We start from the raw sequence: 24,008 nt of genomic DNA, 5'->3' as shown, positions 1-24,008 counted from the left end.
TTATCAGAGCTATAACCTAATAAGTGGATTAACCCATTTGATGGATTAATAATTTGAAAGGACTACTGTACTGGGTGGCAACTGTAAGCAGGTGGGGTATGCCTGGAGGAGATTGGTCCTTGGGTGTGCCTTGCCTGTGGTCCCTTCCCCACTTCCTCTCTGTTTCCTAGCTGCTGTGTCCTGAGCTGCTTCCCTGGGCCATGCTCTTGTACTCTGATGCTCCTTCTCATCTCAGTCCAGAGCAATGGACTCTGCTGACCATGCACTGAATCTCTGAAACCATGAGCCCCCCAATAAACTTTTCCTCCTCTAAGTTGTTCTGGTCAGATATTTTTGGTCACAGGAATACAAAACTGACTATCACGCAGAGCAATGGCCTATAATTATAATGCATGCATTCTCTACCTGGGTGATGTCACATCCATAGGGGAGGGAAAATTGACTCCCAGGAGGTTGGGGGGATGAGTTACAAGGTTTTTGATATTATACTTTGTGCCATATAAAGGGCAATAATACATAAATAGATACATAGTTAGCAGCATACACAGATTTAACCAACCATCAATTGAAAATATTTGAAAAAAATTTCATCTGTATTGAATCGTTACAGTTTTTTCCTTGTCATTATTTTCTAAACAATACAGGATAACAACAATTTACATAGCATTTACATCATATTATGTATCATAAATAATCAGGAGATGATTTAAAGTATGCAGGAGGATGTGGGTAGGTTATATGCAAATATTACATGATTTTATATAAGACATTTGAGCATCCCAGATTTAGGTGTCCATGAGGGGACCAGTTCTCTGGCAATGTAAACCGTATGGTTTATCTATGATATTAATATTTCATGAGGGTGGGGGAAAGGTGGCCTAAATCAGGCCCTTGAGAGGGACAAAAGTGAAAGGAAAGTTGAGAAACATTGTCATAAAGCTGTCTTTAATTAATTCATTTCTTTTCTTTTTAAAAAACTTAACTGGTATTTAGGCATTTTATAATTTGTAGGTAACTGTAACTTTTTTAAAGAAATGTTTGTTTTATTTTGTGGTAGTAGGGTCAAACCCTGGGGCCTTCTCATACAAAGCATATGCTCTACCACTGCGCTGTATCTCCAAACTCCAAAAGGCTTATGTCTCAACACTGAAACACCCTTGTGGACATCTTCAGTGACACCATCATTGCCCACACAATTGTCCCTTCTGCATCCTTGACTGACTTCTCCTTTCTAGAATATCTGACCAAATTGACTACTTCCTCCCATGAATAATACCTACCTCATAGGATAAGGTGAATTTAAACAATGAAGTGCTTAGAATTGTGCTTGCGTCTTGGTTTTCCCTCTGCCTAACTGACTATTTTCAGACCTGGCTTGCTTTTCCTCCTCTGGCTAATACCTAACTGCTGATATGCTGAAAGCCTGAGCCTTCTTTTCTCTACATTCCATTCCTAGGTGATCTCATCTGATTTCATGCTTTATATCCTTCTATATAACTTTATATCTCCAGCCATGATGAAACCCAGGGAAAACCTGACTAAACCCTCTAGACTTAACCCATTTCACCTGCTCGTAGTTCCTGACTAAGCCCTGTAGACTTAATCCGCTCTTAGTTAACCTCCAATCACCTTTCCCCAACCTCCGCCCAGAAATATCCTTAAACCTTATCTTTGGGGAGGTGAATTTAAGCCTAGCTCTTCCATCTTCACATGCTTGGCTGCCTTGTGAATAAAGTCTCTTTTGCAAAACTCGTTGCTTCAGTGATTGCATGCTGTGTGATGGGCAGAGCCGGTCTGGCTGGTAACACTTGACACCTGTCATGAGCTCGTGACTCGCACATCCCATTGCCTGCTGGGCATCCCCATGTGGATGTATGATAGTTCCTTAATTAGGTATATTCAAAACACAATGTTCTCTTCACAACTGCTCTTCTCCATGCCTCCTCATCTCAGTAAATATTACTGACACCTACTGAGTTTCTCAAGCCAGGCACTAAAATGCATCCTAGAAAGTTTGCTGCCCAGGCTTCCTCCACATCCCATCCATCGGCATGCCAGCCACTTATATCTCCAGACCTGTGTTCTCTTGATTTTCCATGTTCCCTCTAATCCACAGCACCTTCAACTTTCACCTAGGTACCTGACTAGACTCCTGATTCCACTCTCATCTCCCAGCCCATCCTCATAACGGATTCCCCACTGAGCCATCCAAGAGACCTTTGAAGGCTATGAAATATAAAGATTACTTGACTCCCCTCAAAATTTCTACTGCCCTTTCACTGCAGTCAGAATAAAGGTGGAGCTTCTTAACATGGCTATTAAGGAACCTGCCTGCACCTCCCTTCCAGCCTCACTGGCCTCTGTCTGCTCCCAGAACGTGACATGCCAGTGTCTGCCATGGAGTTGCTGGCTGTTACTTCCATCCAGACACTTTAGGCCCCCTTCTCCAAGGGGCTGGCCATTCTTGTCTGAGAAACTTCAATTTATACATCATTCCCTCAGAGACTGGAGCTACCGCTAATGTCATTTATTCTCCTCCAGTGACTAAGTTACTCTGTCCAGTGTGTTTGTTTGTTTTGAATAAGAGTATTTATTGAAGAAATTTGCCCACAGTTCTAGCTGGGTGGCCCAGCTGAGGTTGATCTGGGCCCCTGCACAGGGCAGGGCAGTTAGTCAGGATAGGGCGAAAGGAGCGGACTGAGTCTGGGTCTGAGTTTTGAGATGGTGTTTGAGGAGAGGCCTGTGTGGTCAGGCCCACTCAGGGCCTGCACTATATGCTGCCCTCCATCACTCTGGAGAAGCTTGTGAGCCTTCATCCCAAAGAGTATAGGCAACAAAATCATCTAGTCATAAAACTATCTCCTTCCCAAAGGCCTCAGTGGGGTCAGCCTCAAGATGAACTTTGCCTTATGTATTATGGGCTTATCCCTACTAGCCAGTCATAAGAACACATATCCAACATGGACCTGAACCCCCCAGTCTTCAAAGGCCTAGACTACTCCAAAATCCTAGCAGGTGTATTTTAAACAGTCAGGGGAATGCCTCAGGGACTCCAAACAACACACCTTTATTGCCCTGATACAGCTTTATCAGATTCACCTGGTCACCAGACTCCTCTTCAAATACCACCAATACCAGTGGGGCTTATCCCCACCATTATAGAGGCCATGGCTAGGGGGGCACTACTGAAACTGAGCATACCAGATATCTGCCTGACTTTTCCCAGTAACTGTCCCCTTCCTGCCAACCACCTCTGCTATGACTCCACGATGGTGGTCCCAGTGAGGACCATGCCAATTCCACATCTCAGAGCAGGTATTCCCACTAGCTTCAGTTGGACCCTGAAGCCCACTGTTGTGCCCGCTTGGCCAGGTACAGCCTGTCCAGTATGGTCTTCTTAGAATTGCCTTAATTTTTGGTATAGCTCCATCTTTTTTTCTTGGCCTCCCACTGTGTTATGTCAGCTTCTTGAAGGGGCTTGTTTCTGCATGTACAGCACTTTTTTTTTTTTTTTTTTTCTTAGTATCTCAAACAGTGCCTGTATACCTACTTGTGTGTACTTTTTATTTTATGGACTTTGGGCTTAATTCTCATAGTCAGATGATGACTAGGAGATCATTCAATGCTGAGAGTTTACTGTATTTAGAGAGTTTTGTTGATTGATGGATGTGTTGGTTTTAAAATCAAGTAATCTATCATTTATATGAAATTTTGTGGAATTTGGTGAGGTGTGTGCTGGTGTTGGTGAATATATAGGAGAGAGGTTTCTTTTTTACATGCTTTCGGATGACTAGTTATGCTTTGCCAGTAGTGCCCAAGACCTTTGAGGAATGTTGGTTTAGGGAAATGTATCTAATATAGACAATTCTATGTTTATTTATTCAGATATCAGGTTGGTTATTAACCTCTAAGCAAATCTGCTATTTTTCTTTTTTATTATGGTCCTTTAAAACAAAGCAAAGCAAAGTTGGGCGTGGTGGCGAATGCCTGTAATCCTATAGACTAGGGAGACTGAGGCAGGAGGATCAAAAGTTCAAGGCCAGCTTAGGCAACTTAGCAAGACACTGTCTCAAAATAAAAATAAATAATAAAGGACTGGGGATGTAGCTCAGTGGTAAAGTACTCCTTGTGTTCAATCTTCAGTACAAAACAAAACAAAACAAAACAAAAACAAAACTGTTTGGGAGATAGTCATTGAGATAAGAAGGGAAATTTTAAAGAGGTTAAAACACATGAAACAATTTGAAATAATTTTTGCATGCAGAGTTTGACTTTATTGACTTAAACAGAATTCAAGAAGTATCTATGAATTTGATGTTATGTACTTAGCGTCACATCTGGGTGATTAGAATTGCCTGTGCTTTAGTTGTTTCCAAACCAATCATAGATTCCTTTTTGCTTAAATTCAAAATGATTTAGAATGAAAGGCATCTCCCCCACCCCATGGATTAATTTCTTCTCTCAGTGGAGATGTAATGTTGTCAGAATTTCTTAAAAACAACCCACAAGCTTATCCCCAAGCAGCTTTGGACCAGTGAACATTCATTAAAGAGAACCTTTTATTTTTTATTCTAATTGGAGAATAATATATATTCATTGTAAAGAAATAAAATAGAAATTATGTATATTCCTATGAAAGATAATTTCCATTTTAGTGTATTTCCTTTCAGTTATTTTTCTGATGTATGATCATTTTGAGATATGCATTGTGATTTCCCTGTGTGATAAAGAGGATAAATCTGCTGGCTCATTTCCTTTTATAGACTGCCACCTTCTCTACCAAGCAAGAAAAAGTGAATTCTGGATTTTGCTTGGTTTGAAGCAATTTATGCTGGAAGAATTATAAAACGTAGAATCTGTAATGTGAATTTGGCTCACTATGTATCAGAAAAAATAACATTCACCACAGCCAGAGAGGAAACTTTACATATCACCCATAGAGCCAATGCTTTTGATACATATTTCATGATCACGACTGAGACTTTTCCAAATGCATAGTGCTGTATCATTCATTCACTCTTTTAAACTACAAGATTATTTTTGGCTCTTCTTGTTGGCACGTAGGCCTTCCCGTTACTGATCTGCATGAACCATTTATCAAGTCGAGGGTTTAATCTATCAAAGTCAGAGTTTCTTTGTTCTGCCTCTCTCTGTCTCGCCTGCCCATATGCTATTGTCTCACATGTGTACACTGTTGGCTTAAAAAAGGTTATTTGGAATGCAGAGGTTTACCAAGTTTCTTCACTTTTTCAAAGCAATACATTATGGAGAGAAGTGCTATTTTATAGGAAATGATATTATAAAGTTGATTAGTTTCTAGAACATTAGTTTATGCCATTCCAAGTCTGCTTCTTTGCTAGAATTCATGGCTCTATTTTTGCCAGTAGCTCTTATTTGTCCAAGTCATTCAGTATGAAACCCTGAATCATCTTTGAGTTCCTTCTCTCTCCTCTTCCAAACATTCATTGGACAGTCAGTTCCTTTGGATTCTGTCTCCTGCCTATTTCTTGAGTCCACCCTCTGTTGCCTTTGTTTCCTGGACTCACGATGTTGCCTGCTGTCCTCGTGGAAGGAAGGCAATCTACTAGGATGCTTTTGGTGGGATCCATTATAAAGACCAAACGAATTAAATAATTAATAACACTGACTGCCTGACCAGTGCTAAACTCTTATCTAGACTCTGGGGATATAACAGTGAGCAACAGAGTTAAACAAATAATAAAATTACCTAATGGGGTTTATATCCTAGAATCGAGAGAGAGATAAGAGAGAAACAAAAAGGAAAGAAAATATAGTATTTGGATGATGTTAAGAGGATGAAGAAAAGAAAAGCAGTGAAGAACCATAGGGAGAGGGGCCGGGCGGGGGCAGCGTGATGGACAGGGAAGGTATGGATCAAAAGCAGGTCATGGGAACGACAATGAAAAGTTAGAGAAAACTCAAAGGAGTGTTGTGAGCAAAAAGAATACATCAAAAAGCATCCTGATTCTATCACTCAGTTTCTTGAATCTCCATGTCCTGATACCAAACTACAGAGATCACCTTTGCCCAAGCATAATGCAATAGAAACTACAAATGCTCCTTGACTTGTGAAGGGAACAGCTGATAAACCTACTGTAAATTCCACATACCCTAAGCTGAAGAGGCATTTCATGCACCTGACCCACCAGACGTCTTAGCCTAGCAGTGTGGCACTGGAGGGAGGAGGGTGAGAAGGAGAACGGCAAAAGATGAACTGTAGGGAAAACTAGGGGCCAGACTCTGAAGAATCTAGTAAACTGGGTTAAGATAGGCATGGTGGAGCACAAATGTAATCTCAGTGGCTCAGGAGGCTGAGGCAGGAGGATCGTAAGTTCAAAGCCAGCCTCAGCAACATAGTTAGCAACTTAGTTCCTAAGTAACTTAGCAAGACCCTGTTTCAAAATAAAAAATACAAGCTCAGGAATGTATGAGAGAGAGAGAGAGAGAGAGAGAGAGAGAGAGAGAGAGAGAGAGAGAGGGAGGGAAATGTAGTAAACCATGTTTAAAACGTTTTGGAATTTGTGCTGGAGACAGTGAGGAACCTTTAGATTATTTTAAGAGGAAATGACAGGATCATGTTTACATTTCGCAAGTGTTATGGGTTGAATTATGTTCCCTCATAATTTGTTTTTTAAAGTGTTAACCCCAATACTTTGAAAAGTAACCTTATTTAGCAACAGGTCACTGCAAATATAATGAGTAAAACAAGATCATGCTGGAATAGGGTGGACACCTATACCAATGAGTCTGGTGTCTGTATTTTTTAAAATGCTGTGTGGGAGAGAGAAAAATGCACACGAGGAGAATACCATGTGAAGATAGGGTTATGATGCAACAAGCCACAGCCCCATCAGAAGCTGTGAGGGAGGTCTAGAACCGTCCTTCACTAGCACCCACAGAGGTAGCTTGCTCTGCCGGCATGTTCATCTCAAACTTCTAGATTCTCAGAACTGTGAGACAGCACGTTTATGGTCCTTTGGTAGAGCAGCTCTGGCAATCTCATGCATTAAGGACAATTCAGAGCAGGCAAATGACTTGAAAGTGGGCAAACTGGATATAAGGAGATGATCCGAGGCTATTAAAATAAGACATGACAGTGACTGTGGGGAAGTCACTGTCTAATTAGAAAGCTAATTAGAAAGAAGAATCAACAAGGTGGGGGAATGATTCAACTTGCAGAGAGAAGTGACTTGAGGAGGATAGAGGATTTCAACTCTCATTTATTAACTGATGACTTCCAGATGTCCACCTTTAGTTTCGACTTCTCTCTAGTCCTCCACATTTTCATATCTGAACGCTAATGCAACTCTACTTGGATTATCCATAGTCACTGTGATAATTAATGACTAATAATAAGGGTTACCATGTAGATGAGAAGACTTACACTTAACTTCTCTAAGTAATTGTATGTTAAAGGGAGGCATGCATTCGTTCTACTTAAAAAAGAAATTTTAATCAACCACAGCTCCCAAAAATGAAATGGACTCCCTTGGAGTGTAGATTTCTATCTCTGATGTCAGTTCTGAATAACCATGAGTCCAAGATTTTAGTCTGTTTATCCTTGTCTTTTGCATTCTGATAGCTCTTTGTTTATCGTTCTCATATTGTTCTGTTTACATTCTGATTATATAAAGGCCTAGTGATCTTCTTCATTTTGTGGCCGAATTTCTAAGAGCAAAGACCAAGTTTTGTTAATTTTCCCAGCACCCAGAGCCTAATGCAAGCTTTATACATAATTGCTTAATAACTGCTGCTGTTGAGAATGCACAAGTTTGAACCTCAATTTCAAATATTCTCTACCTCAGCTATTTCATTCAATATTTTACTAATAAATATGCCTGTCCATTTCCTTGCTTAATAATGAAAATACAAAGTGTTGAGATAAAATATTTCTGCTAGCTAATCAATATTCTTGTTATCAATTATCCATGTGAAATCATATTATGCATTAATTTGGTTCCATGCTCTGTAGTATATGGTCTATGTGTTATGCAAAGGCATAATTGCTTATGTTCATACATAATAAGTAGATTGGGGAATTCTTCTGAAGGTATATCTCAGTTATTAATAGTGATCGTCAAGTGTACATTTCAAGTTTAGAACCTCATTGGTCTTCTGGGAGTTTGTGCCTCAATTTCAAGGAAAATTTAAACCTTTCCTTTCATGTGCTCCTGTTCATTTAATCCTGTCAAAATACAAGATTTTTGTGTCTAAGAAAAAAGAGCTAGAGGCTAATTAAAAGACTGAAGGCAAAGGTTTCATAGCCTTCTGCATCCTCGGCAAACAAGCGATAAATGTAAATGAGTCAGAAACATACCTTAGGTTTTTTTTTTTTTAATTGGTTTAAAAACTTGTAATACAAAACTTACCATCTTAACCATTTTTATATGCACAGTTTAGTGGTGTTAAGTATATTCACATTGTTGAACTGATCTCCAGGACCTTCTCATCTTGCAGAGCCATTAAACAGCAACTCCCACTTCCCCTCTCCATGCCCAGTAACTGTTGTCTGCAGTGTTTGCTTGAGATGCCTCTTCCATGTGGAATCATGTAGTATGTGTTTTTTGATGACTAGATTTTTTCACTTAACGTGAAGTCCTCAAGGCTCATTCATTTCCCTCCGTGTGACAGAATTTCCTTCCCTTTTTTTTTTTTTTTTTTTAGCAGTAGATCCAACACACATTTAATGAGCACCAACTGTGTACTAGGGACACAAAGCTAAGACTGAGGTCCCTGCCCTAGAGGTTCATAGTCTGCTGGGAGATACAAGTAATTTACATCATTGGGGTTTTAAATGTTGAATCAGCAACATGCAAGAGTACATGGCGGGAGGGCATGGACTGCTTTAGAAAAGGGGTGGGGAGGATTTCCTTCCTTTTTAAGTCTGAGTAGTATTTCATTTTGTGCATTCTTCTGCCTACAGGTATTTGAGGTGTTTCTACCTCTTGGCTATTGTGACTTTTTTTCAGCTAAGTGTGCTTGAAAATATAAAGTTCCATTTCTATTTCAATCCATTTTCAATTTCTCCTTTATAAAAAGGAAAGAAGAATATTTCAATATACTTGAAAAATTTCTAAAACTGTTTGTCACTTAACACTTCTTATTCTAAATTGTTATCCTCTGGTAAAAAGGGTACCATACATTTATTTAGGCAGAATAATATTGTGAAAATTAGTATAAGAAATATTTAAAACTCAGAAAAATAGATATTAAGTATGGTTGTCAGATAGACAAATAGATTGTGGAAATGAATACTTTTAAGCTCTTGAAGGACCAAGGACACTTGGAACAGATTTTTTTAAAGATAAACCTATCCTTTAAAAAGAACTCCTTGAAATTCAGTTTCTTTTCATACTTGTGGAAGGTAAGGACCTTACTTTTGCCTTAATACAACAGTGAGTATAATTTTCTGTGATATCTTAGCTAATTCCATGAGCCAAGTGACTGTACACAGAGACCTGTGCCGTGGAAATCAATGCCTTGTCACATAATCATGATCTTTTCTAAGAATTCACAAGGGTTTTATGTATGTAAAAATAAGCCCTATCATTCTTTTATAATAATTACAAGCACAATCTTTCAATTTTTCATCTTCTGAAAATTGATAAGCTAACAGCACCATTTACCTAGTCTCTAATCTTCTGAAGATTGGTTTCATTAATTTAATTCATGGTTATAGCTCTTGTGTCAACTGTTTTGATGTGGCATCAGTAAGCATAATCTTCCACTTACCCTCACTCTTCCATCTCTACTCTCTCCCTCAGTCCCTTATATTATCCACAGTTCATGTCAGTATGGATGTTGGGTATGAAGACTGGGAATTACTATTGCCTCGCTAATTCAAGCTGAGTTTCTCCCTTTTCGCTTTTTAAATTGAATTCTTTTTTCACTTAAAAAATTAATGTCTTGAATTCATTTTCATTGAATTCATTTCAGAATCCCTTGCCCCTATGTCATGTTTCTTTATAAATCAACCTATGCATAAAATATTCAACATTCAACCCAGTTTAATTTTGTCCAATGACCTTTTTTTGCTTCCAAGGCAGTTAAGAACTCTCTGAATTCAAGCCCATGATCTTCTTTTAAAAACTTGATCTGATTGACCCTCCAAATTCAATCTTTTTTTCCTGGCTCTTAATTTAGCCAAAAAATGAATTGTCTACTTTTTTTGTTGTTAGAAGTTTGAAAGTAGATCTTAAGTGCAAAAAATTTGCCTAGTCAATTCTAGTTTATTTCTGATTTGTTGAAAGAATAACTCTGATATCTTCCCCCAATGAAGTCTTTACCCAAAGCATTAAATGACAAGAAAAAGAATAAACATAAGGCTACTGTTTGCAGACTGCTGTGTGCTGTCTTTCTCCCATTTTGAACATTTTTTTTTTCTGACAAGTTTCCTTTCCTATTTGGCTTGATTTCTATATAATCATTGTATAATGACAAAACAGGAAGTTCCTACCCAGCAAGTGTGAAGGTGCCCTGATATCGTAACTTGAAATCAATCAATAAACCACTTTCTCTACTGAGCAAAAATTGTCTTCTGTTCTCCCTGGCCTGGCAAAAAACACAGGTCCTGAAAACATAAAATGATAAAATCAGCTAAATACTGCCATTGCCAGGAATAAAATTTGGAAGCCAGCACACTGCAGGGCAAATTAGAGTAAATTAACTTCCATAGAAATATTGTAGTTAAAGCTCTATAATATAAATTATGAACCAAAGCTTATATAACAGAGAGATTGAAAAGGCTTCATAGTAAGTACTGGAGATTCTGACATAAGGAAGTGACCATGCTAGCGGGTCAACATTAAAACACAACAGCATTGACTTCCAAGGTAACACTAGGTAGGGCTGCAAAAGCTGGGTAAAGAAAGACAGAACTAGATGACACCAGCAAACATCAGGGGTGCCACCAGGCCCATTCCTTGGTGTGCAGGAAATGGGAGTTGATACCAGAAACATATGGCTTATTATTCATGTAATTATGTTGGTTAACTATTAACTATATACAGAATTCTCATTCTGAAGTATAAAACAGATCATGATTAGTTTTTCCTTTTTTCTTAATAGATTAAGTAAATATACAAGGCAAACATCAGGCTTGGAGCAACAGTGGTGAAAAGAATGTCGCCTTCCTCTCAAGGATCTTGCAGGAATGGGGCAGACAGGGACACTATGTGGGAAACAGAGTGCCCTGTGAGAGCAGCAGGTGGGTCACCAGTGTGAATCTGTGGGCAGAGGCAATACACCGGAACCAAGACCAAAGTATGGGAGTGTTCCAGGAGAACAGAGGAGAGGGTTCCAGGTAGAAGCTGGTGCTAAATTTTGAATGGGGCAAAAGTTCACTGAACCTTTTGTTGTTATCATAAAACTCTGAAGTACACATTATAGATTGCTCTCAAAACTAGATGAATGTCAACAGTGATTTCAGTCACAGCTGATGTTGGGGCCAGACAGAGTAAACCATCCCCTTCAGCATTTTGTTTAAGAGGTCTGGTGATGCAGGTCATCAGATAGTGTACTTATTCTGCATGTTGCTAGAAATTTGAGCCTACCAACTAGAAACAGATCTCAGTCTTAGTGGCATGCAGTAAGTTAGTGCCCCCCCAGTACCTTGGATAAAAATATTTTCTACAAACAGTTTTCATGAAGTGCAAACATAAAATCGTGCTACGAAAACACCTCTTCCTTTCCTAGTGCCATGGGGGCAATTGCTGCAAATCTGACTTGTAAAGTGTGCAGAAAAGTGAAACTGTCGATTCATCCATTTTACTTTATACTACTGTCACCCAGCACTTGAGTGATGTTGAAGGAGCTGTGCCAAGAGGTTGCTCACTGCCCCCAATGCTCTAGCCCAGGGTAGGTGGTATTTTCTACAAAGAGCAAGTGCAGCTAGTAAATATTTTAGGTTTTGTTGACCTCCTGGTCTGTCACAGCTATTCAATTCTGTCATTGTAGCACAAAACCAGCTATAGTACAGACTGTATGCAAATGAATGGACACAGTTGTGTCTCCATAAAACTAAGTCCAACAAGGTCTAGTTTATTGATCCTGTCTAATAGCAGTCTTTTAAGGCACCATGTCTGAACCCTAGCATACACTGTTTTCATGGTTTGGAGGGCTCCTCCCTCTCTCTGTCTAGCTAAATTTTAGTCATTCTTCAGCTCTTGGTGGAAATCACTTTTTGAAGGTAGAATCTGCGCTGATGCTCAGATATGGTGGTAAGCCCCTGCCCCAGATCACGACAAGATTCCTGGCTGACTGACTGGGGACTCGTCTCTCTCTGAGCCCCAAGAGGGCATAAATCTGCTTGCTTTTTCTCCTCCCTGTGTCCCTGGCACCTAATGTGTCCAGTGGCTGGAACACAGGAGAGGCTTAATAGATATTTGTTTAATGCTTAATAAATGGAAATTTATTAAGCAGGTGAAATTTATGTACAGCTCTACAGTTTAAGAGCCACATTGCCATTTGACTAAACTGCAACAAAACAAAGGCTTGCATTCAGTAGCATTCAGAAGGCTGTGGAAATCATTCACTTTAGCACTCTATAGCCAAGTTAAGACTGCCCTTCTGGCAAATGACTTTGCCCCCTACTCAGACAACCCTGTTCTGCGGCTTTGCTCTCTCTGGTGGAGAAAGCACTCTCTGTTCCTTTCAGTGTGACTTTCGCTCTTTTTACAGGGGGCCCAGCTTAGAGCAGTCTGTGCTCTGGTGTTCTACAGAATGTTTAGAGAAATATCTGTTCTTTTTAACGTACCTTCACTATCATCCTGGTACCCAGACAAGTACTTTTGATCAGCCTGCAACCAGAATTAGATGTCAGAAGAAAAACAATTCCCTCCACCCAGTGCTTTTTTACTGGGCCAAACCATTGCCTGGGCCCTTGGGAAGTGCTATTCCTAGGAAACTTCTCCAACCTTCTGGGGCACACACTTCCAGGTCCTGCCCCCCAAATGTTAACATGCCTAACCACCATTCTGAATCCTAATGAGCTAGCTGGAATCTTGGCCACTCTTTTTTTCCTCTCCCTCTTGCAGGGGGAACAACAAGTAATAATAAAAGCTTCATTTATTCAGAAATTTACTATCTGTAAGGGATTTATTTCACCCTCATGGAAACTCTGTCACATTGTTTTTATTTTATCAAAGAGGAAATTAAGGCACAGAGAGGTTAGTCATAGTGCCTTAAGACACTCAGCTAGTAATTATGGAGCTAGGAACTGAACTTGAACAATCTAATTCTGAGTTGGTGCACTAAACCCATGCTGGCTGTCACAGTGATTGCTGACTGATGGCCCCCTCCTCTACCCACAGAGCATACCCAGCCTATAGTCTACAATTTTTGAGGATCTCAGAAAATAGGAATGAAGGAGGGGCAGAAAAAACTTATGAGCATTACTTACATTAAGAGGCTGAAACTTAACTGGAAATGTTCAGAGGCCACATTGGATATTAGGCAATGCAATGTCCATAACAGGTGGACAGTTCCAAGCCCAGGATATTCTAAGCTTTGCAAATCACTAGGGAGATGGAAATGCCCATGACTGGCTGTGCAGTTGTTTTCTTTTCAAAGAATGAGCTTGGAACACCAACAGGGTATTCTTATTCAAAAAGTGCTTCTTACTATTAGAGACTGAAGGAGAGTTTTCACTACATATAAATGTGTTGCCTAAAATTGAAATCAATTTGTGAAATAATGTAGAAAATATAGTGCTGGCAGGGACCAATCATGAGAAGCAAGCCCCCCACCCCTCACCGTTGGGCTTCACACTGGGTGCACTCTTCCTTCCAGACAGGGAGATATGAAGCAAGTCTCACTAATCCATGCTGCAGATGAAAATGAGTAAGTGGGTATTGAGAGGTTTCATGAGCTAAACTGTCACCCAGGAACTGGCCACTTTGAGTCTGAAGATACCACATTCCTGTTGCTTAGTGAAAACCATCTTCATTTCAGACTTGATTGGAGGGAATCAGGTAACTCATCCATCCACAACTTAAATGGCTTCCTTCCCCTGCAACCCCCAAATTTTTCCTTCTCACAGTTCCATCTTCGATTGTTTATTCTCATTCTCTTTGTAGGAGTATCCCCAAACTAAGATATGCTCTCTCTGACCCAAAGAGACTGTTTCTTCACAAACTCTTAGGAATTAACATATTTTTTGCATGGTCATCAAGAGTGACTTATTTAGGGGCATCTGAAGTCAGTATGGCAATAAATTGAGAGTTCAGATTCTTTGACCTTTATTTTTCTAAGATTATTATGGATGAGATGAACCATCACCTTTTGGCCTCTGAAGGTGATTTATATATAGAATAGATAATGGTCTTAGGAGGTTTATTATCCCACCAAAAAAAAAAAACAGTTTTTTTTTTTTTTTAACAGTGTAATGAATCCATTCACCAAGTCATCTACTCATCCATTCATCCATCCATCCACCCATCCAATCTAATTATTCTGGCCCTTTCTATATTCCTACTCTGCTTTATTTTTCCTCCTTGCACTTACCATCTTCTGCTATTTATACAACTTTTTAAATTTTGTTTATAGTCTACTTCACACTTTGGAATGTCATTCCATTAGATCAGGAATACCAGTTCGTCTTGTTCATGACATATCCTCAGTGCCTAGAATAGTACTAGGAAATTAATGATAACAAATTTGAGGAATATTGAGTGAATTTTTGTTAGATAAATATTTCTTTAGCATCCACTTCTTTTAAGGCACTGGATTGAGTGCCAATAAGGGTCTAAGATAAAGTAGACATGGATCCCTGTCATGGTGATTCTAGACCAGGAATGTCATCTCTAAAATTAATCTTTTTAATGGCATCACTATGCAGGAGAAAGATGTTTGCATTTGAGAAATATAGTAGAAGTATTATTCTATACTTCTACCAGAGAGAAAACCTTCCCTGAAGAAGTGGCATGAGACAGATATTGAACAAAGGGAAGGAACTGAAATTGGGGACTTGCAGTGGAATGACTTTCTAGAAAAAAGTTTCAATAGGAATTAACAAGAGTAGGTGGGAATGCAGGGTATGTAGCAGGTGGAAAAGCAATTGTTTCAGTTTAAAGTAAGCCTAGAAACCTTGCAGATTGTAATGCAAGATCTACTGGAAAGAGCAGTTGGACCAGACTATGGAGGATTTTGATGCTACCTGTTGGAGAAGGTGAATTCAACCTCTTAGTCTCCCCTACATCATAACTTCTGAGTGACAATATTTTCCACTTCCTGTTTTGGGTTTCAAAGCAGCCACTTGGGCAACCCAGTTTGCTAGAGCCTGGAAGGAATCTTATGTGAAATGCAGATTTGGTCTTTGATCTACATTTTGTAGGTCAACAAGCTCAGTTACTTGGCAGTAATTACAGGGCTCACAAGGATGTTGCTCTTGAATAATTTATCTAATATATTAGCCACAAACAAACTCTCATTGCTGAGCATCTCACTTCCTTGCTCCAGCTTATCCTTGGGGAGCAATGAATTGTCCCCAGTTCCTAGAGATTTGTGCGAAGTTGATATTGACTACTGATTCCTACCTTCACAGACATTTAGCTTGCAGCCCTAGGGCTGTGTCATAACAGAGAGTGTTTTCCACGGCTAGCCTCATTTAGGGAGGACACCAAAGGAGTGCTTCTATTTTGGCACGTGAGCCTGTTGAGTGCGGCCTTGTTTCATAAGTGTACTTTGGCACCAGGAAGCAAAGACAGCGGCTTTCAGAGTGATGGGGAAAGCAGGCGATTAAGAGCTCTGCACAGGCGGACAGTACTAAAGCTGTTTGCATCGTCCTTGCGGAAATCACTTTAGTTTGGGCTTATTTTTCTTTAAACTTAATTTTTTATTTTTAATTGACAAAAGATAATTGTATATATTTCTGGGGTACAATGTAAATTTTTGATACATGTATACATTGTGTTGTGGCATTATTCCCAGTAACCAAGACAGTTTGAAGGTTTTAAGGGAAAAATTTCCAACTTGGGATCGTTTGATAATTTTATCATTTCCCCCTTTCCAGTTCCTTTCCCTCTTGGTTTCATTACCTGTCCTAGCTTTATAAGGATACTTCACATTTGACACAAATGTCAGTGTGAAAAACTGACATAATAGCATAATTTATTTTAAATAAATTTAAGTAATTTATTTACTTAAAAGTAAATAAGAACGAAAGACCAGCATTAATTTCCACTGCAAGGATTTTGATTTTTTTTTTTTCAGTTCATCTTTTTCCATTCTTTTCATTTCTATTTCTTGAACAAATTCTGTAGGGGAATAATATCCATAGTAATCAGAGAGTGCTCGCTTCTTACACTCTGCTAGATGTAGTAAATCTATCTCCTCACAAAGACCCTCAAATTCATTTCATCATGACTTCCCTATCAACAGCCACATGAGCTCTTTGCCTCCTCTCCACCAGCACATCCTAACAGGAAGGATGCTGTGTTTGTTTTGCACTGCTCTTGCTGATCTGACGACAAGGGTTTTAAAATATCATCCTTGTTGAAAGAGCTCAGTTCTGTGGCCAGACATACCTGGGTCCAAAGGATGGCTCTACTACCTACCTGGTAGCTTGGGACATGCCACTTGACCTCCGTGGGACATTTTCTAATACTTAAGATGAAAATAATAATAGTCTTCTTTGGGGGATGTTGTGGAAAGTAAATGATACACAAAGGCACGTGCCCATAGTATGGGACCTGGTAAATAAGTGGAAGCTTTTACTGTTGTGTTGTTATTTTACTAGTACTAGAATGGAAGATTCCTCAGGGGCAGAAACTGCACCTTATACACCCTGAAAGGTAATTTTTTTGATAAGCAGAGCTGAGCAGCAAGGGTACAGTGTGACCACTAGCTGTTGAGTTTTCTTAGCCTCTGCTTTTCATTTTCTAGTCGATTCTTAGTACTTTGCCTCCTGGCAATGAGGAGGGGGAGAAGGCAACTCAGATGAATTTGGTTCAGGTAAATCGTTTTTCATCTCTGGACCATGGATGTCTATTTGCAGAGACACAGTATGTGAGAGCTAAACATTTGCCTTGTTTTCCAAAAGGAAGCTAAAAGAAACAAGGTCTCTTTAGGTTTGACATCTGAAAAGCCTTTTCACGAAAGAGGGTGCTATAAGTATTTTCATTTCCTTTTAAACATCCTAGAGGCTGAAAATGTGTTTTCTAACCACCTCCCAGCACCAGAATTCCTTTCTTTTGGTGCCTGTAGAAGATTACATTAGGGCAGGAAGGAACACTCCAGGGTGCCCAATTGCCTGCTTTCAGGGGCCACAGCTGAATTTCTAAATTCTTTCTTCTGTGATTTATGTTGCCTATAGTTTGACTACTGCTAGTTAGAGAGAAGGAAAGCTCACACATTTCTCAGTGAGCCAAGGTAAAAGAGAACTCTTTTGTCAAGGTAATAATAACACTTAGCACTTATATAGGGTTTTTTATCTTCAAAGGGCTTTCCAAACATTAGCTAATTAAGAAGTCTGCTCAATGTGCAGCAGCTGTTGAAAAAATAAATGTGATGCTTGGGTGTATTAAAAACGGGAGCAAAAACATGAGGACATCCTATATCAAGCAGCTGTGGTGTTCTGTCTAATTTGTTTGCTTCACCTGGTGGAATAGATCAGACGTTAAAATGGTCCTGCTGCGCAGAGTCATAATGGTGAGGGTAAGGCAGAGCTTGCACATAATGGAATATTGCAAGGGTTACAGAATATTTACCCAATGAAGAAAAGTCAAAGAGAAGCTTCACCTCCTAATTTTTATTAAATTTTCATAACCATGGACACATGCAAAACTAATGAAATAGACACATTGGCACAGGGCTCTAAGAAGAACCCATTATCAAGGAACAGGTATTCTCATGTATTTACTCAAATTCATTCAATCAATATGTACTGGCCACTTACTAGACACTGGAGATGTATCTTTAAAAATTACATAGGGACTATTGTAAAATGATTGTGCATACATCATGGTGCATGTACCTTAACTTTACAAAAATATCAACACACATGCAGGCGTGCACACACGTACATAATCACGTGAAATCCAATCAACATTTTTCTTTGTTGATTAATTGGCAGAAATGAGCTAACATCCTAGGGCAAAAGTTGAGCTGCACCTATGTAATGAAAACTAAATTAAAAAAAAAATGCTTTTTTTAAGCATTGTAGCTTTCTGCAATGGGCATTGAGAAGTGGACAGCTTTTCTTTTCCTCTTTCTTGTTTTTTAGAGCAGTCTTTATTGATCTATACCTGATATTCTGTTTAAAGTGTAAATTCCACAGAGATGAGAGAAGGTAGTACATGAAAAGAGAGAGAAGGATCATATGATGCAATAATCTAAGTGCCTGCACCCCATTCGTGTGTACACCATATTATTAATACATGTTTATGCATCTGCAAGACGTATTAGAACACCTTCCTTCCATTATATTGAAGAAGAGAATTATACTTTGATTTAGCTGCTTGTCAAAATGGGGTTTGTGGACTGGGGATATAGTTCAGTTGGTAGAGTTCTTGCCTCGCAGGCAAGAGGCCCTGGGTTCAATCCCCAGCACCGCAAAAAAAAAAAATGGGGTTTGTTATGCTTTGGGTCTAGACTGTCCCCCAAAGTCTCATGTGTTCAGAGGCTGGACTTTTGGGAAGTGACTGGATCATTTGGAATCAGAAGTTAGTGGATTAATTCACTGATGACTAAATGAACTACTCAGAGGTGGGATCTGGTGGCAGGAAGTAGGTCACTGGGGTGTTCAACAGTGGAGCTGCAAAAGCCCCACTGTACTGTTTACTGATCCCAGAAAAAGAACTTGGAGAACTCCATGGAGATGGTTTGGACATTTTATTACTCATGTGTTCCTCAGTGACAGCAGGCTGGGACAAAATAGAAGGCTACACTGAGCCTACAAAGCAGGAGCAATGTATAGGACAGGTCACATGCCACTGAGCAGATGAATTTCTTCAGATGTTTTATGATTACATTTTCTTACTTTTCAAACAAGTTTGTTCTGCTTTGATCCCCACCTAATATTGGAGATCAGCAAAGTGACCAGTATCCTCTCTCCATTTCCTTCAACATCACATTCTTTGGAGTCCTTCTTATTTTAGCACCAAGAACAATAGGCCTTCCTAGGCACGGATTTGTGTCTATTTGAACATGGGGTGTGCTTATCTTCTCTCCACCTTTCCCGCCTCTCCCTCCTGTTCTGTCTCTCTCTCTCTTTCTCTCTCTCTCTCACTCGCTCTCACTCTCTCTGTTCATTTCTTGACTGTCATGAGCTAAGCAGCTTTCCTCTACCATGCTCTTTCCACCAGGATACTCTACCTCACCTCAGGTTCAAAGAAATGGAGTCTGCTGACCAGGGACTCAAGCCTCTGAAACCATGAGCCACAATAAATCTTTTCTCCTCTAAGTTGTTCTTGGCAGGTATTTTGATCACAGCAACAAAACGTTGACTAACACCAGATTTTTCTTATAGAACATTTATTTCCCCATTCAAAGAGGACGAGTCATAAACGAGGTGGTAGGGAGGTGATAAAGACCAGAATGTAGTCTAGGTACTGGGAGAGAATTCAGACTGAAAATGTTCCTACTTTGGAGAAAAATGTCTGACAGAAATCCTAAGTAGGTTCACTTTTTTTTTTTTTCTTTTCTTGTCTTTCTTTCTTTCTTTCTTTTTTTGTGGTACAGGGCATTGAACCCAGGGCTGCTTAATCACTGAGCCACATGCTGCCAAGCCCTTTTTTATATTTTTTTTAGAGGCAGGGTCTTGCTGCCTTCAAGGGGCTTAGGATCCTTCTGCCTCCTCCTCCTGAGCTGCTGAGATTTCAGGCATACCTCACCGTACCCAGGTAATAGGTTCACTTTTGCTAAGGAAAAGTTAGAGTACTAAAATAAAGTAAAATAACAACAACAAGATGCCAGGTGATGTAGAGCCTTGGCCATAATCATGAAGACAAAGAAGAATCAGCTTAGCAACTCCTAAGTAAACAGCATGGCACCCTGTGAAGTGATTGGAAAGCCTAGACCTGGCTCCCAGGAGCCCAAGACTAACCATTGTGATGTGAAGACACTTGGATGGGATGGGCTGACATGGTTAGAAAAAAACCAATTCAGTGATCACTGGTTTACACTGGAACATTGTTTATAATAGGAAATATTGAGAAATAAACCAAATGTCTCTTTTGTATTGGATTATGATTTTCTGTGGAGAAAGGGTTGAACAAATAAATCAAGATTTATCCATATATTGGAACACTATGCAGCTAATAAAAACAAAGAGCTTTGTCACTGCTGAAATATCAAATGTGAATTAATTTAAAGAAGGTGGGAGAAAGTGTTGTTATGGTTTAGATATTAGGTGTCCCCCAAAAGCTTATGTGTGAGACCATGCAATAAAACTTAGAGGTGAAATGATTAGCTTATAAGAGCCTTAACCCAATCAGTGAATTAATCCCCTGATGGGATTAACTGGGTGGTATCTGAAGGCAGGAATGGTGTGGTTGGAGCAGGTAGGTCATTGGGGGTGTGCCTTTAGGGTATATATTTTGTATCTGGAGAGTGGAATCTCTCTCTGATTACTAATCATCATGTAAGCCACTTTCCTCCACCACACTCTTCCTCCATGATGTCCTGTCTCACCTTGAGCCCTGAGGAATGGAGCCAGCTGTCTATGGACTGAGACCTCTGAAACTGTGAGCCCCCAAATAAACTTTTCCTCCTCTAAAATAGTTCTTATCAGGTCTTTTAGTCATTGCAGTGAAAAAACTGACAAAAAAGTGCACATAGTGTTAGATTTTCTGTAAAAACTATAAATCTATGAGTGTGTACATCCATGCATGTTGATATGTAAAGAGAGTATATCTGTGGAAGAATATGTAAGAAAATGGTCAGTGGTCACTACTGGGAGAAGAATGGAAGGATTAGGAGACTTGTCAATGGGAAATATGCTTTTCAGTATGCATTTCCTCCTCCAACCTTAAAAAAGAAAAAGAAACTTTCTAATTTTAGATAATTACAGATCCCCATGCTGTTATAAGAAATAATAGAGAGGACTGGGCATTGTAGCTCAGGGGTAGAGCATGTGCCTAGTATGCATGGGGTCAATTCAATCAGAAAGGAAGAGAAGAAAAGAGAAGAGAAGGAAAAGGAGAAGGGAGGAAGGAAAGAAAAAGAAAGAAAGAGAAGGAGGGGAAAAAGGGAGTGAGTGAGTGAGGAAGGAAGGAAGGAAGGAATGAAGGAAGGGAGAAGAGAAGAGAAATAATACAGAGATCTGATACATCTTTCATCCAATTTCCTCCAAAAGTAATATCTCGCATACCTTCAGTTTAGTATAACTAGAAAGATGACAATGATACTATCTACCTCACTTGAGTTTTATCAGTTTTATATGCATTTGTGTTTGTGTTTAGTGTCTGCAAACGTGTCATGTGTTTGTGTAACCAATAACATAATCAAGCTAGAAAACAGTTTCATCACAAGTTTACCTTGAGCTACACCTTCAGAGTCAAAGTCAACTCCCTCCTTCTCTCCCTACCTCACCCTTGGCAACCACTGATGTATTCTCTATAGCCCACAATTTTTGTCCTTTCAAAAATGCCTTATAAATGGAATCATACACAATGTGACTTTCTGAAATTAACTTTTTAAACTCTGCAAAATTCCCTTGACATTCATCCCAGTTGTTAGATGTATCAATTCTTATAGATAGAATATTGTTGGAGTGTTGTTTTTATTCATTCTGAAAATCTGAATTTTAAAGGGGTAGACCATTTACATGAGGTAATTATTAACTTGTTAGGACTTCAGTCTGCCATTTAATTGTTTTCTGTTCATCATTATCATCTCCATTTCTCATGTTTCTGTTTTTCTTTTCCCCATCTGTTTGAGGGTTGCTTGAACATTTTCTTAGGATTCTTTCTTTATTTATTTATAGTGTTTTTAAATCTATATCTTTGAATAGTTTTCTTGGTGGTTCCTCTAGGTATTATAATATACATTTACAAATTAGCAAATTCTACTAGTATTACATTCCCTTTTTTACCTTTTGGTTTATATTTTATTACCTACAAGTTAAATATTAGAAAATAAATAAAACTAGCAAGCCAAAACACTCCCCCATACATACTCACTCAAAATAAATGAAAGAAACAAAAACTCACCTAGGTACAGTCAGGCTGTAGACAAGGAAGATAAGTGAAGATCAAGCATTTCAGAAGGAATGTCTCAAACAAATCCTGATTAAGAAGAAAGCATTAGAGAGATTTTTCCAGGGGATGCTTGAGAAACAAAATCAAGGGCTACCCAGGATCTCTGAGGCATGGAGCTGAGTACCAGGCCTTGGGTCCTTAGGACCTACCACTTACTATCTGGGTGATCTCACTCCATTCCTTAAACCCCAATTATAATAATGGAACTTACCCCATAGAATTGCTGTGAGGATTCACTGAGGAGATGTATGTAAAGTTCTTTGTGTCTTGTCTGTCAATGGATAGACTCAAACATATTATTGTTGTTATACAACTGATCCCTGGGGCCCCCAGGTCGCAGGTACACGGGGACATGTGCCATTCCTCAGCAGGGGAAGACAGCATCCCCAGACATGCATTAAAACACTGGTCATTCCTCTGACTGTGTGGATGGCATCCTCTCTCCAGTATTTCCCATGAAGACCAGATTTTACCATATCATATGCTTGGAGTGAAGAAGGATTACTCTAGGCCTTTTGACCCATTTCCCTACTCTTAGATTAATAGCTTTGATAGTTGATATGTGAAATAGTAGTTTTGATATGAAAAGAAAGAGTCAAAAAAAGTTTGATATGAACTCATATTTTGTTACCTTGGGAGGATGAGAAGAATTTGTCAGAAATTTTTAACCTTGTCCCTAGCAATAAGAAGTCTGATCAGTCTTTTCCATCTTCCCATGCATCCTTGTTGACAGATTGTTGGAAAAAATCTCTTGCAGAAAATATGCAATGTTTACCTATTTTCTACAGGACCCTGGATATATACAAATAATTCTTTGAGTTTTTTTAAATTTGTTTTAATTTTTTTTTTTTTTTTGGTGTGGTATAAAAAATGGCACTTTAGTCAGAATAGTTATCCTAGTCTCCTTTGATGACAAGAAGGCACTTCCTTGAATGGTCTTTCTTTTATTCCCCTCATTTCTTACTTGATACACAACTTTCATGGTGTGAAGTCCTGACTCATTTCAGACCAGCAAAAAAAATCATCATTGGGCTTAAGACTATTTTTCTCTCTTTGGGCCTTTTCCCCTTATGGGCCTTTATCCTTTTTTTAAACAATTCTAATTAATTTTATCTATCTACACATTTTCTTTCCAGGGCTGTTCGTCCATACATCTTTCCAAAATCTCTAATCCCATCTCACTCTCCACCAGACCCTGCTAAATCTCCTACCATGAATTTTATTCCCAGGTTAGAGGTTTGGCCCCATCTTTCATGTTACTGAGCAAACTGCAGAAAGATTAATACTAAGGGCAGTTTAGAGTCAACAAGAACTGAAGAAACTTGCAGCTGGTGGTACCATCTGTGCCTGTCAAACTGTGGCCAAGTAGTTTTCCATGGTGGAAAAAGGCAGAGAATCTGATAATGGCTTTTGCTTTGGGGTTGCTGAGAAATGAGCCTATTCTGGAGGAAGTTTGGGAAGCTGGGAGGCAAAGTGTGGCTCATCTCCCAGAAAAACAAGCTTCTCCTGGCAAATGGTCAAATTTGGTATCTGAGACCTAAAAGTGGCCCCCTGGGGGTATCCTCTCTCTCCTAGTCCATCTGCAGAATTCAGTCCATGCCAGGTGCCCAACATGGCATAGGAGATTGGTAGAGTCATGAAAAGGAATTTTTTAAAAACTCAAAGAATGTACACGAATGTCTGAAGGAAGCTTCCCAGGCTTTGGTGATGCAGACACAGGACAATGGTAGACAGCAGTAGTAGGGGAGGGAAGAATACCTGATGGCCGCCTCAGTTCCTAAGCTCTCTTTT

The 24,008-nt window shown here is 39.3% G+C and overlaps 1 protein-coding gene across 3 annotated transcripts in view; it reads left to right on the top strand.

Annotated features, from left to right (window-relative positions):
- Positions 1–24,008, top strand: part of St6galnac3 (ST6 N-acetylgalactosaminide alpha-2,6-sialyltransferase 3) — a 526,703-nt gene that overhangs the window by 267,968 nt on the left and 234,727 nt on the right. The window contains exon 1 of one of the 3 annotated variants that reach the window (XM_047534454.1): positions 11,132–11,227. The exons of the other annotated variants lie outside the window; for them this stretch is intronic. The gene's annotated coding sequence lies outside the window, so the exon portion shown is untranslated. Of the gene's footprint in view, positions 1–11,131; positions 11,228–24,008 lie in introns of those variants that run through there. 3 annotated transcript variants of the gene reach the window in all.

The sequence above is a fragment of the Sciurus carolinensis genome, chromosome 1 (genome assembly GCF_902686445.1).
Source record: "Sciurus carolinensis chromosome 1, mSciCar1.2, whole genome shotgun sequence".
NCBI lineage: Eukaryota > Metazoa > Chordata > Mammalia > Rodentia > Sciuridae > Sciurus > Sciurus carolinensis.
The sequence above is the reverse complement of the archived record's forward strand: the minus strand, read 5'-3'. Positions and strand labels throughout refer to the sequence as shown.